Genomic DNA, 14856 nt, shown 5'->3' on the forward strand with positions numbered 1-14856 from the left:
GAGAGGAAGAATTCAGTTGAGTAAAACTCAACCTCAGCTCCCCTGCTGAGAACAGGGCACAGCACACAGGTAGACAGGACAGGCAGACTCCATTTGCAAAGCCACGTGGTGGAAAGGCATGGGTGACACCCCTGCAGCCACCAGCAGGGGCAGGAAGCAGAGAACTGGCAGGGGAGTGGTCAGCTACCCAGCCACGAGCAAACAGACAGTTCCTGCCTCCTGCCAGGCACAGGCAGCAGTTCTGCCTCCCTGGGTTGATGCTTAGCTTTGTCACCAAGGCAGCCCCTTGCATTGATGAGTGGACCCTGGTCTCACCGAATCCTTAGATCATTGAGCACTTTACAGTGGTAAGGGGGGCAAGGCCACACAAGGTCAGGTCACAGAGACCTGCACTTGTGTCACACCGTATTTCCTAGGTACAGCGGAACCTTGGTGTCCTCAAATTCCACACCCATGGATCTAACCCACCATGGATGGAAAATATTCAGGGAAACACACTGTGTCTGTACTAAACATGTACAGGCTTTTTCCTGGTCACTGCTCCCTAAACAATACAGAATAAGCACTATTATGTGGCATTTACATCGTATCAGGCATGGTAAGTCATCTAGGATTATTAATGGTCTGCAGAAGGAGGACACGCCCAGGTGCTGTGCCAATGCGGCCCCACCTTGTACAAGGGACTCAAAGACCACAGACTACACTATCTCCTGATTACGCTAACCAGTCCCCTGTAGACGCGAAGTGACATTGTATTTTACTAATTCAATCCTTGCAATGTTTTGCAGAAGTTTCTTTCTCCATCACAGATTTCTGCATATCCTGTACCTCTAGGATGTGGGGTAAAAAGTCAGATTGCACAAGTTAACTGCTGAAAGGTGAACCCCACTCCCAGAGGTGGTTGGCATAGCATCAGGGCCCTGACAAATGTTGGCTCCTTCTCAGCGGTCATCATAGCCCACCTGTGTGTCCACTCTGAATCCTTTTGGACAGTGCCCACCCTGTCCCAAGGCCCAGGAGGCCAAGGAGGGAGGGCAGCCCTGCCCCCCAGGTGTGCAGCAATTCCCTCTGTGGCCCCAGGGAAGGGTTCACACTTTAGAAGGTCAGGATGTGGTTGCTTTCTGTAGGGCTGCCTTAAATTATTTCAGCTGCACGGAGGTATTTCAAAGCAGACCAAACAAACATTTGCATCTAAAGAAGGCGAAACAGGGTCATTTGAAATAGAGAAGAAAGCCTTTCCCATGTCCGGAGGGTGTGGCCTGACTTTCCAGAGAAGCAGGAAGGCTTTGCTTTGGTTTGTGCCTTTGCCAAGCTGCACAGCTCAGCCCCCTGCTTCAGGAGGGAAGTGTTTTCTTTTACATTAAATGTGAGGCGGCCTAAGTTTCCCTTCCCTAGTTTGCTCCGTGGTCACCCTTGGCTCCCTGCTGCTGTCTGGACTGCATCTTTAAAGGGTCTGCCTGCTTTCTGGACCAGGTGGAGGCCTGATCAACTGGTCAGACCCAAGGCAGGAGGAAGGGCAGGGCTCCCCAGGGCATCCTCTGCTAACGTCCCCAGGGCTCCCTCTCTTGGGATTGCTTCCTTGCACCCTCCTTTTTTATGTTGGGCCCAGTGTTCGGAGAGGTGAGCTAAGCTTTCCCCAAGCATCAGGACTGGAGCACAAGGAGACATCGCATTTTTTTCTAACAATGCTGCCTCGGCTTACCTACCTCTCAGCAACTTAAGAGCCTGAAGAGAGGGAACATCTGCAGCATTCTGTGTGTTCCACTTCTACCAACGCACAAAGACATCCGACCTCGCCTGTCTACAGGTGCTCACACACAGGCAGACATCAGCATGTGTCTACCCTCAGTCTACCATATGCTCCTCCCAGCAGCCCTGTCTTAAAGGAAGATCCACACTGACTCGGCTGCCTCCTTATGCTGAGGACCTACAGCCAGAGCCCTTGTTCATCCATCCATCCCTCCACCCCTCCCTCGACCTACCCATCCATCCATCCATCCATCCACTCATTCATCCAACCTTTTCTTTTTTCTACTGGGGTTAAGATAGGCTGATTAAACACAACCCATCCCTTCCTCTGAAATAGGAGAACAAACATAAAAACAAATCGAAGTCTGGAAAAACTAAGAAAAGTGCCACCAGGACACCAAGGGGAATGTCTACAAGATGCAAAGCAGACGAGAGATGAGATCCGATTCATGGGGAAACCCAGCATAGCCGAGGTACCTGCCATGGTACAGGTGGGAAGTCATCTTCAAAGTCTAGGTCTGGGTGCAGGCAGAGGAGAAGGGAGCATGCACAGGGGTGGGTACTGAAGGGGCTCTCCAGGGCTGAGATGGGGTCTGGATGGAGCCCGAGTGTGGTGTGAGTGTTGAGGGCAGAACTCCAGGAGTAGCCTGAGCAAACACAGGGCCTGCCCAAGAAACTATCAGGTGAGTGCCAGCTAACGGGGAGACAGCACCCCAGATCAGAAGCCCATGAAGGCTCCATGACCTTACCCAGCTCCCTGGTCCTAAGCACTCAGTGGGGCCAGCACTGCTGTACAGTCCCTGCCAGAAGGGAGGTTTAGTTTGTTCAAGGACTGTTTCACCCAGCAAGAGTGATTAGCTGGGTGTGGTGGTATATGCTTATAATCCCAATACTCTGGGAGGCTGAGGCAGGAGGATCACAAATTCAAGCTCAGCCTGGGCAACTTAGCGACTTAGAGAGACCCTGTCTCAAAATGTAAACAGGTCTGGGGATGAAGCTCAGGGCAAAGGCCCTTGGTTCAATTTCTAGTATTGAAAAACAAAAAATATTTGGTCCCCAGGGGGTGATACTGCATGACTGGGAGGTGACAGGACCTTTAGCAGATGGGGTCTAGAGAGAGAGTCTTCAGCTCACTGAGTATTTGCCTCTGCAGAAAAGGGTGAGACCCTTGCCCCTTCCCCTTCTTCTTTGCATCCTGGTCAGAGTGAGCAACTGTGCTCTGCCATGCACTCCCTACCATGACAAACGGCATTATCCCAGCCCAAATGGGGCCAACAACCATGGACTGAACCCTCTGGCACTGTGAGTCAAAACATACCCTTCCTTCAATTGCCTCAGTATTTTTTACAGCAACAGAAAGCTGGAGAGTGCTTTCATCACTGTGGGGTAAACCTTTCAATATATAATGTGGTAGAAGTATGGTGAAAAAGTTTAAGTATTTATTTAATAATAATGACATGCTACTTCAAATAACATTTATGAAATAGCTATACTTTTCTAAAAACTATTTAATAAGAAGAGTAACACTGTTTTGTATTTTAAAAAATCTTTCCAAAGTCTGGCTTAAGGCCAGCTAGATTTTTCTATCTGCTCTGCTCTCAAGCTGTTGAGATATCACACGTGCTGTAGACTCTGGGAAACTGGCTGAACATCCATGAGGGAAGAAAGTGTCTTTGTATTCCTACTAGATAACTCTGACCTTGCAGGCAGCCCTGATAAGTCTCTGTACCTGGCTCCTCTCCTCCAGGAATCTATGGTTCATATTTTGAGAGCCTCCATCCTGGCTCTCGTTGAGAAATGGGTTTGGATGACCAAGAATCTCTATACATCTGAAGGAAGCCAAGAGCGTGCAGAAGACTCAGAGAAAAACCCACATAAACTAGGATAATACAGGAATTAAAAGAGACATTATACTTCACAGAAGTACCATCCTGGACAGGTTTGATAGTCTATAGGAATCAGACAGTTGGCAAGAGGACACAGGCCAAACATAAAAATCAACGTCTCTTCCTTACGCTGAGGAGAAGAGAGCATTTGCAATGGTAACAAAATATGTCATGTAGGGGTAGACCTAACCAAAATGCTGGAGGACGTACATGAAGAACATTTTAAAATTGTACTAAAGGACAGGAAGTGACAGATGTTGTATGCTTCCTGCAGGAGCCCGCAGCACTATGAAGAAAGCAGGCAGGGGAGTGGCTCGGTAAGCAGCCTCTTCGGCACACTGGAACCAGTGGGATTTGTCACAGCGTCGAGAGCCACAATGTATTCTCCAGGGTGAAAGCTGCCCAAAGCGAAGCGAAGAGACAAGGGGCTAAGCTCAACGAAGTTGCAGTAAATGTTACAATCAAAAGGTGAATACACTCAATATGTGCAATTCCTGGAGATAGACATGAAGACAGCAAAGAACCTTACAGGACAAGAAGGTCACAGAAGCCAAGCCAGCAGAGGACACACTCATGGAAACCAATCAAATTAGGGTAAGGGATTGTGGTAACAAAGCAACACCGTAATACAGAGGCTGGAGCCAGCCAGTCTGTTCTGTCTCAGGTCCAGAGAAACAGCCCCTCAGAGGACAGGCAGACGGACAGATGGATACAGAGATCTAGACACACAGGTATGGATGTGGTCCCAATTCCATGTGGTGGTACTTACAGTTTTCCAACTGAAGAGTAGTACCTGAATTTCTTCTTTTCTTTTTCGGTATCAGGAATCAAACTCAGGGCCTCGTGCTTGCTCCTTGAGCTGCATCCACAGCCCCTAAATTTCTACATTCAGTAGAAACTGAACTTTGAATCTTGATCTCTCCAAGGCTGGCGATCTTCAGTGACCCCTGGGTGGTGCTAGGTGGCAGTGGCCAGTGACAGCTGTCCATCATCATGAAGGGCAACAACCAACACTGCAGTGTGTCGTGTTGCTGAGATGCTCACGAAGTTGGGCGAATCACATGCATTTCTAACTTAAGACATCTTCAAGTTGAAATTGGCAGATTGGTTTACAACCCCACTGTAAATCAAGGAACATCTGTTTTCAAAAGATAAAGAGCTCTCTTGCTTATTTGCAATACTATATAAAATATTTGGTTAATTAAAACCACAGATACAGGATCTTTGAGTCTTAAGTTTGCGTCATTCTCAGCTTTCCGCTGCCACAGCCTGATCTTAGGGGTCTTGGAGCAGACGCCCCCACTTTGCACAGGCCCAACAGGGAGCAGTTCCTACTACAGGGCTCCTCACACTCTTGATGAGGACTTGGCCACGAGGCAGTTTGGACAATGCAGTCCACTCAGTGGCCTCTGCCTAGCTCCGGATCTGTTCTCCTACAAGGACAAAATGGATTTCATTTGAAGTAAGTGATCTCCACCTCCACCTCCCTAGTGAAAAGCAAATAAATGTAAATTAAATCCATGAAGTACTTTTCCTTTTTTCTTTTTTCCCCTTTGGCCTATCAGATTGGCAAAAATTAAAAGATTTGAGACTGATTGTATATACCAGATAGGAGGGTTTACAAGCTACAGCAAAAACTGTAAAACAAAAAAGGACTTTATCGACGGGCACTCAGAGAATTTTGAGGGCGCTAAAGGCACAGTCCCAGAAAACCAAGTGGAGGTCAAGAGGCCCTCAGAGGTCCAAGGTAGAAGCAGGTTCGCTCAGGCACTTGGCCACCACGGGATACGCAGCCTCAGCTGGACAAGGCTGCACACAGTCGGGCGATGTCACTAGTACCGGTCTGGGCACCCTCTCCCTCCATCCGCCCAGTAGTCAGTGCTCACCTCTATGGCCCGCGTGCGCCTCTCCCTGGGTCTGGGGCTTTCCTCTTTCTCTGACCTGAGAGAGACTGAAGGGGCCTACTGCCCGGGGGTGGGGGGGCTCAAATGTGGGCCTTTGATTTGCAGCATGAGTGCGGGGCCCCACGAAGTTTTCTTAATACCTATAAAAATCTCAAGTAGACATAGCCACCAACTCCTTTCGGAATCTGCAACGGTTGCGGAAAATAACACAGCTTTTGGAGCAATGTGCCTAGAAAAGTAGGCAGTTCTGCTAACTTGTGGCTCTGGAGCCAGGCTCAATTCCTGACCGTTGCTTAGCAGCTCTGTGGGCCTGGACAGGCTACTGAACCTTCCAATGCCCAGGTCCTCGGCCAGAAACTGGGGGTGACGGTGACCAACCTGAGAGGCCTGTGAGGAGTAAATGAGTTACTAGAAGAGAGGGCTCAGACCAAGGGTTTGGTGTTCGGTGACTACTCACTGCTCATTAGCTCCTTCTGTGTCCTGACCCCATTTCTGTATAAAGCGTGTTAATGTGAACGTGTGTATGTTGCTATGAGCCCGAACTTTACACATAAAACTGTTCTGTGCAAGGGAAGCAGGAAGGGGGTCAGTACGGATGTTCTTTTGCTCGGGGTCTATTTATGAATGAGCTTCCTTTATAAGCATGAACACATGTAAATCATGGCTGGAAAGTATGTAAGGGGGGAGGCCTCTCAAGGGCCGGCGACAGGGCCAGTGCCCAGTGTCAGCCACCTCCCCACACTGCTGCACAAGGCCTTGGGGCCCCAGTCCGGCAGCAGGGGTCTCATCTGAGAAGGCCCACGCCTAGGGAAGATCCGGGCCGCGGACTCAGGCGCGTGCCAACGGCCTTCCAGGCCACGGGGGTGGCAGAGGGGGGACAGCGATCCCTCGCAGAGGGCTGGGGAAAGTGGGGTGGGTGTGAGCCCTGGACCCGGAGGGCCGGGCAGGGGAGCTGGGCCCAGTGCCCTTCGTCCAACTTCAGCAGTTGTTCCGCAGCAGGCCCGCCAGAAATAGGGGCGTGGCGTCCCCTCGTGGCTCTCGCCCCTCCTTGGCCTTCCCCCTTCTCCTCCCTCTCTCCTGTCCGGCCCTCCGGTCCTAGCTGCCCTGCCCCGGGCTGGGGTGGATGGAAGAGGAGAGGCTGGGTGGCGCCCCGGCGTGGGCTGGGAGGGGGAGCGCGGGTCGGCGCGGGGTGGTGCCAGGACTGGCCCGGGCTACCTAACTGACAACTCAAGGCCTCCATGGTGCTCATTGATTAATTACCAGAGCAGCTCTACTGTACCCTGCTTAGGAAATGTGCAGTAGACATAAGATCATGATGACATCCCATGGGGGAAATGCCCAGGATTGTTGTGACTTTTCACTCTCCTGGGTCAAGGCTCAGACATGACACTGAGCTGGGAGAGTGCACAGTAACCACCCAAGAGAATGCACAGAACTCACGAGAGCATCCCTTCTTTGCTTTCTTTCCCAGCAAGTACCTAGAAAAATGTTCCCTGTTAAGGCTGTTACTAGCGTCCACCGTTGGGAGCGCAGCTCTGACACCCGAGACCCGACCCCAGGTGGACTTGGAAGGCTGGAGGGCGGACACCTACGCCTGCCCCGCTGCTTCCAAGCCCTGGCCAGGGCCACCGAGCCACCTGCCTGTGTCCAGCGTGTGCCCCACCAGTCCTGGGAGGCCGGCTTCTGTCCGGGCCGGGGGCAGACACTGGTCACCGTCTTGGAGCAAGGACTGCCCACAGGAGCTGCGAGGGGACCAGGCAGGCTAGGAATCAGCCTGAGTCCCGCTCAACAGAGGGGCAGGGACTTGAGGCAGGGGCCGAGGCCTGCAACGCCTCGTGGTGCACAAGTGCGAAGCACTCCGCAGCCCCTGCTTGGGGCTCCTGCTGGAAAGCTCTTCTGCCACCTGATGAATGGTCCTGGGAGAGTCTCCCATCCCCTCCTGCCCTGGCACAGCTTGGACCTTTCCCTGACCGTGCCTGGCACTGGCCTCTGTCAACGCTGGACAGATGGCTCTGCTTCCCTCTGAAACAACTCCAGATCTTAGAAGGCTCTCCTGGGAAACTTTCCTCCTGGTGTGTACCGCACAGCAGCAGAGGCCACCGTCAGCACTGCCACATCCTGGGTCCCTGGACTCTGCCTGAGGGCTTGCCTGTCTAGCTTGTGTTTAGATTCCCCAGGGTTTGTGGAAGGCTGACCTAGCTCACAGCCCTCGGTGTCTGCACCGCAGAGGGAGTGGCAGGTCAGCGATGTGGGAAAGGGAGAGGGGTGGGGAGACGAAACTGGTGAAGGATGGCATTTTCCAACACTCAGGGGAGTAAAAGCTCTGGAAAGCCCCTCAGGAGCTGCTCTTCCGGGTATCTAGGGTGCAGGTTACCATGGCGGCAGATGAAAAGGACAGTGTCTGCCTCAGAGTCACCCTGGCACTCCAGGCAGGCCTTGTGTGTGTGGCCCTCAGGTCCATAAGCCTGGGTCCTCGGGGTGACAGGACCTTAATCTCACTGGGCCCAGAGCCACCAACCTCCTCATCACCTCTACCCAGGGACCCCTTGACTTGAAAACTTCTGTGCATTAAATACACAGCGTGAAACAGGAAACATCTATGTGACTGCTGAGTGTAACTCAAAGAAACTCAAGGCCCTCAGGGACTGGAGGTCCCTCAAGGGAAGGAGACCTGGGTCCTTTCCCCACTCACCCAGGATTCCTTCACATATACGAGTGACCCGCAGGATGTGTGTGAGCTGTAGCCAGCACTGCTGGTTCCTGCCCTCAGCAACACGTGGACCTCACTGAGCTCTGCCAGCTGGCTCTGGGGCTCTAGGATTTCAGACCAACCATCAAACATAAATACAGAGCCCTGTGGGTCCTCTCAGTGAACACCGCTCTCAAGAAAAGCAAGGCAGGGGCCCTGCCAATTTGGTTACGAGAAAGATTGCAGTTTAGTTTAGCTTTGTTGTATTTGACTTTTTGGTCACAGGCCCAGTTATCACCTTCTAGAATCTTCCTTCTTCCCCTTAAACTCCAGCTGAGTTCTAAAGTCCATAAGTTCTCAGGGAAACCAACACTGGCTATGAAGACCTGGGAGATTTTTTTTTTTTTTTTTAATGTGCGTGGTGTTTTTTTTTTTCTCTCTCTCTCTTTTCTTTTTCATTAAGTAACCTCTTTAATGTCTGTTTATGGTCAGGCGCAGTCTGTAGCTTCACATAGCAAAGTCTGATTAAACTATGCCCAATCTATCCTGGGGCAATAGACAGATAATTACGGTGCTTAATTTTCTCATTTGATGAATAATGAAAGCTTTGCTCATTTTGTATATGTGGGAAAGACACAACTTCAATATATTTGGACGTGAAGATGAATTTTTAGTATTGATGTGCGGGCACACTGTAACGCAGCTCCTGCTATTTCTTTCACAGTTACTATGCACTTTTGAAAACAGAGTAAGCTTGAATGTGGAAAGGAGCTCTTCCTTCTCTTTTATGTGATAGAATACATGTATATGGCAAAACAGATATTTGTTCCTCAAATGCTATACAATACATCACACAAATAAAATCATTTGTCATCAAAGTTCTTACTACCTTCTAACATCTTAGACCTGCCACAGGCTTTACTCAAGCAAGAAATGAGGTTATTCTTCCCTGTATTGCTTCTCCTAGTAACTTTCCTGGCTCTGAGCATGTCAAACAAAGGAAAGCATCTGGCCCAGGAGTTGGGGAAGCTGTGTTCAGTCTGCAATGAAGTCTCCTAAGACTTGGCTGTGTTACATAGCAGAATTCACTTTCTTTGTGTCTCAATTGCTTTATCTATGAATAGAAGAGCTATTCTCTTTTTTCTCTTCTATTCTTCTTTTCATCCTTCCTTTATTATGGAAATTTCCACATCAAACATCACCAAAGGTAAAGAGAATAGAGAAATGAAATCCTCACCAACTTTAATAATTATCTGCCTTTAACCAAAATCTTTTTCATCTAGACCCTCATTCACCCTACTTCGCATAAACAAATGCCTAGACATCTGAAATTTTATTTGTACACATTCAGAATTATATTATCTATCTATTGCGAGTGTCTTGAAATAGCGATCATTGTTAGGTCACGATTCTGTGGGTCGACAGTTGGGCTGGGATCAGCTGGATGGCTCTTCTGTTCCTTCTGTCTGGGCTCTCAGGATGATGCAGTTAGCTAGTGACTTGACCGGGTTGAGCTGTCTTTGATGGTCTCACCCACATGTCTGGCAGTTGCGAAAGGTGCCTCAGTTCTCCACACAGCCTTAGAACAGGCTAGCTCAGGCTTGCTCCCACAGTGGCTGTGTTCCAAGAGTTCCCAGAGGCAAGAGAAGGCAAGCCCCAATGTACAAGTGCTTTTCAAGCCTGTGCTTGTAGCATGTTTGCTAATGTCTCATTAGACAAAATAAGTCAAGCAGCAAAACCCAGAACGAGTGTAGGAGGGAATATGCAAATGACATAGAAGTGGGGAGTAATTAATCTACAGAGGCCATTACCGCAGCAATGTAGTACAAGGTTATATTTCTGATAGACGAGGAAGTGCTTCCTCTTTTAACAGAACTGCAATTCCATCATCACAGCCTACAAAATTAAACTGCGGGTCTTTACTAATTGCAATCTTGCCTCACACGATTGCGAGGCCCTGGGTTCAATTCCCAGTACCACAAAAACAAACAGAAAAACTTTTGACAATGCCCACTATTTTAGATCTCCCCAAGTGTCAAACACATTTCTATTATTTTTTATAGTTGATAGTTTGAATCAAAATTCAAATAAGACCACATATTGTATTTGGATATTTTCCTGAAGTCCCTTTAGATCTTATGAAGATACAGTGGAAAAACAAAACTCAGACTTAGTTTCCCTTACTACACTCACAAAACAGAGATCACTTCAGATGTGTGGGGATTTGTCCTCAGAGCAAGAGGTCTGTTCTACAGGGGACACCAGCAAGGTGTCGTCCAGTCCAGTTAAAGCTGACATCTTCCACTTAGAAATAATGTCAGCTCCCACAGGTGAAGGGCTCAGTCCCCAAGGCTGCCAGCCCACCCCCACTGTATTGCTTATTGAAGGCCCCAAGTTGTTTTACCAGCACTTTGACCAACCAGCTACACATCAGGATTCCCACAAACCCCCCTCAGGTTCAGTGAAACACCTAGGTTTACCAGTTGGTCATAACGGATACTAGAAAGGACACAGATGAAGGGATGTAGAGGGCAGAGTATGGAGGAGGCTGCATGGCCCTCTCCAGGACTCTCCTATGTTCAGCTGTGTGGAAGCCCTCGACACCCTGTCCTTTTGAATTTTATGTGCTTCATCACTTAAGCATGACTGATTAAATCATTAGCCACTGATTTAATCCCGCCTCCAATCCCTGTTACTTGGAGAAACTTTCTCTGGGCTTCCTGGACAAGCCCACTCTTTCCAGCGGCGAGGGTGTCAGGCGTCTCCACTCACCTTTCCCGGAGTTCATCTGTCTCCAAGGAAGACGACAGAGGCAGTGATAGATCCAAAGAGTTTTGGTCTCCGATCCCTCCTGCAGGCCCTCTCTGGTCACGGTTTAACCTTTGCACCTGATGCACTATTTCCAGAAGCTTTCTGGCCTAGCTCTACGGAGCTACTTCCTGAGCTTCCCAGAAGGCTCGGGAGCCCAGCAAGGCCCAGACTCAGAAAGGAGACCCAGAACTGGGTGTGGGGTGTCCTCAGGGTCCTAACGGACTATTTTAGGGCATTTTCAGGATTCTCCAGGGTCACAACCGCAGGAGCAAATCGCTTACGGGGCTTAGTCACTCCCATAGGATTGGTTTGCACGCGGAGCCCGGGTCACTCGACTTTCCCGTGATTGGTTCAGAGATGTGCACGTGACCTGAAGAATGGCGCCTCACGCTTTCCTATGATTGGCTCGGTGGTGGGCACGTGACCCAGTAAAGGGGGTGAAGAAAGAGCGCGTTTCGAGACCCGGTTTCCCTGGTGTTGAGAAAGCTCGCTTCTTTGCTCCATCTGGGACAGGTGCAATGTGTCCCTCAGAGTCACTGCTGTCGCTGCTGCCTATAACCAAGTCTGTGGCATCTGCCTGAGAGAGAGGGCTCCGCCCTTCGCTCATCGCCCTCAGGCAGGGACCGCAGAGGTGTGGGGAACGATGCCCATCTTCACGCCCTGCCCTTCACAGTGGGAACCAGAGGTGGCCTGGCAGGCTGCTTCTTTCGCAATTAGCAGAGGAAGAGCTCTTCAGAAACTAGGTCAGCTGTCACAGTTCCAAGGACGTCCTGGCATTGGTCTGAACAGCCACCTCCACTGTGATTTTCTTGTCGTTCAAGCTGTCACCGGTCCGCTCCTGTGGGCCCTCATCACCCTTTGGTCCCTTAGAGTCTATCATCTAACACAGTAAGACTTTGAAGTCTTACAAGCGAGTTCAATCGATATACACAACTTTCCTCTATGCGACTTAGGAATTATTCTCTAAAATATCACCACACTATTTTAGGCATCAGTAACCATTTAGCTAGCGTAGTCCCGCTTTTATGAGGTCTGAAAAGAATACAATAAAATTCCTTTAAGAATTGAAGACGGCTAATGCAAAATTAAATAGAAAAATGAATATTCAGAGAGAGAGAGAGAGAGAGGGAGGGAGAGAAAATTACAACAAATTACAAACTTTAAAGAGTTGAAAGTACCGGGCTGAGGATTTAGCTCAGTAGTTCCACCACCTGCCTTTCACGTGCCAGGACCTGAGTTCAATCCCCGGTACCAAAATACCATGAAACACCTTTAAAATCACAAAACATAAAATATTCTATTAGTTTACTGCCTGGGATAATTATGTAATACTTACTTTCTTACGTTTTTTGGCAGCAGACTCTTTGGTCACTTCTTTATAAGACAGTTTTCATCATATTTTCTATAAAGTCTCTAAAATACAATTAATTCTTTTATGTGGCACCCAGGTCAGCAAACATTTTCTGCCAAGGACCAAACTAAATATTTCAGACTTCTTGGGCCATACAGAAATATACTTCCTGTAGCCCCTGTCATACTATTCACTTCTGTCCTTTAGAGGGCAGTAGGCATAGACAATACTTAAATAAATGACAGCTGACTTCCAATAAAACTTTATAGCCTTGCTCACTATAGTGCTCTAGACAGCACAACATTGAGAGTTCTTTAATGGAAAAATTTAGAAGCTTTCAGCTTCATAACTCATTCTTAGTAATACCATGTACAATTTAGGAGCCAAACTTGGCGATATTTGTAGCAGGTTTCTTCCCTATATGAACTGAAGTTTCTGCTCATTTCAACTTTTGTTCAGAGTTTCATTTTAAACTTTTTTGAAGTGATAATACCTATTCAGTTTGTCACTGTTACCCAAACTTTACTCCTTTGGTAGTGATTTTATGTACAGTTTTTTCAACTAGAATCAACTAGAATCATATTGTTGAGATAAAATGTAACCGAAATGCTCAAATGTAATCTGATACAAGTCGGTGTGTAAAGAATGCACCTTCACACACAGAGGTCCTTACTGTTTGTAAGCAATGCTACAAATTTAAGCCTTATCAACATGGAAATTCTGATAAAGCTGACATTTTTCAATTCCTACCAACAGACCTGGATTGGAGGAAGGTCGGCTGGGAAGGGGCCGGGGTCACTGTGGACACTGCCCCATCTGGCTGGAGGGTTTAGACCAGAAGTGTCAGCAGACCTGCCCAGAGATCCAGAGATCCAGAGCCTCAGCTCTTAGCCCTGCCCACCGGCCCGGGGCCTCTTTCTCGTCCTGAACTGTCTGGGTCAGCTTTCTCTTCTGCTCACCTGGAGGAGCCATGGAAGCCACAATGCCCTGTCCTGTCTGCCTCCACTCAGGGAGTCAGAGAGATACCCACAGCAAGGAGCCCTGCAGAACCGTCATCCAGAGGTTCCAGTCCTCTGCTGTGGATTTCACAAGGCAAAGTGGTCCAGCGGCCCTCACCTGGACAAGGGTGATGTTATCTTTCAGGGTTGGAGAGAGGCCCGGGTCAGCGGCAGGTAGGAGGCCAGTCAGCATGAACAGCCAGCAGGAAGAGCAGAGTCCACTTCCTCACCCTGGCTCAAGAGCGGGATCCGTGAATAAACCAGTCCCTGCCATCCAGTCCAGTTTGCTCCAGACACCTTTCTGGTCTGTACTGTAGGATGCTTTATCTACCTCAGGGGCGTGACAGAGGGGAGACAGGACCACGAGCAAGCAGCCAGCGCCTTGTCAGTGTCCGGCCACTTTTCCTCAAGGAAGTTTGATTCTCTAGAGACAAATGGGGAGCAGCCCGTCTGTGGTAGTAGGGAGAGCAAAGCAAGACACGGGGGCACGCCTGTCCCCACTTGGGCTTTGGCTCAGTTTGCAAAGCACCTTCAGGATGGCCCCTCTGTCTCCTGCTCCCTCTAGCCGGTTCCTGCCTCCTGGTGAGGATCTGCCACCTCCAGGGCAAACCCATCAAGGCAGGGACACCCTGTGCCTGCCAGGTCCATTGAGTGGGGGGACATTGAGAGAGAACACACATTTGGGGTCCTGACCAGGAGGGCAGGGCCATGCCTTCCTAGTGTCCATGACAGGATTCAGAGCAGGATCTCTGCACAGCCCCTGCCCAGCCTCGGGACATTCTGTCTGCGCAGCTGGGCTTTGCAGAGTGCTGCTTTCTGGAGGAAAAGCGGGCATGGCTTCTCTCACTCCCTCCTTCCTCCTGCCCAGCTACAAGGCCACAGTGAGAACATCTGCAGAGCACCTTGCCCTGGCACAGATGGAGAACAGCCCGGCAGCGGCCCATTGTTCAGTGCAGCCAGCCAGGCAGCCAGGGCAGTGCCCCATCTCATGCTTTGATTCAAGAATCAACCAAGGCACTTTTGAACGATGCCCAGATTGTGCCCTGCCATATGAGATCCCATGGTACTGGAGGAAAAGCCCTTGTTGGACTCCAGGCTCCCAGTATGGGGACAGCTCTTGGAGAGTTTTGTGCCAGGCTTTTGTGCCCCCTCCCTCAGGACAGAGGCTCGCAATGTGGGGAGGTCAAGGCCGGGATCCAGGTGTCTCATGACCTTGGCTTCTCACTTCACCTGGAGCAAGGCTGAGCTCAGAGCACGGGTTCCCAGGGTCCCTCCTCACATGAGGACGCCCACTTGAGAGGAGGTCGACATGGCGAGCGTATGACAGAGCTGCAACCTGAGGACTGGGACGGACAGGCTAATGCCTGAGGCTGAGCGCTGAGGCCCACAACTTGCAGGTTTCTAGAAGGATAGAAGAGGGAGCAGAGTGTGTGGGAGGCAGAGGAGAGCTCCAGGGTGCAGAGGGGGA

At 49.8% G+C, this 14856-nt stretch overlaps 1 long non-coding RNA gene across 1 annotated transcript; it reads left to right on the top strand.

Annotated features, from left to right (window-relative positions):
• The first annotated feature begins 290 nt into the window (after nucleotides 1-290).
• LOC104872065 lies at nucleotides 291-5111 on the top strand. The gene is made up of 3 exons (XR_783037.2): nucleotides 291-598; nucleotides 3910-4366; nucleotides 4460-5111. It is a non-coding gene; the product is annotated as an uncharacterized LOC104872065 (long non-coding RNA).
• The last annotated feature ends 9745 nt before the right edge of the window (nucleotides 5112-14856 follow it).

This window comes from Fukomys damarensis, unplaced genomic scaffold (assembly GCF_012274545.1).
Source record: "Fukomys damarensis isolate Sample0158 unplaced genomic scaffold, DMR_v1.0_HiC HiC_scaffold_7, whole genome shotgun sequence".
Lineage (NCBI taxonomy): Eukaryota > Metazoa > Chordata > Mammalia > Rodentia > Bathyergidae > Fukomys > Fukomys damarensis.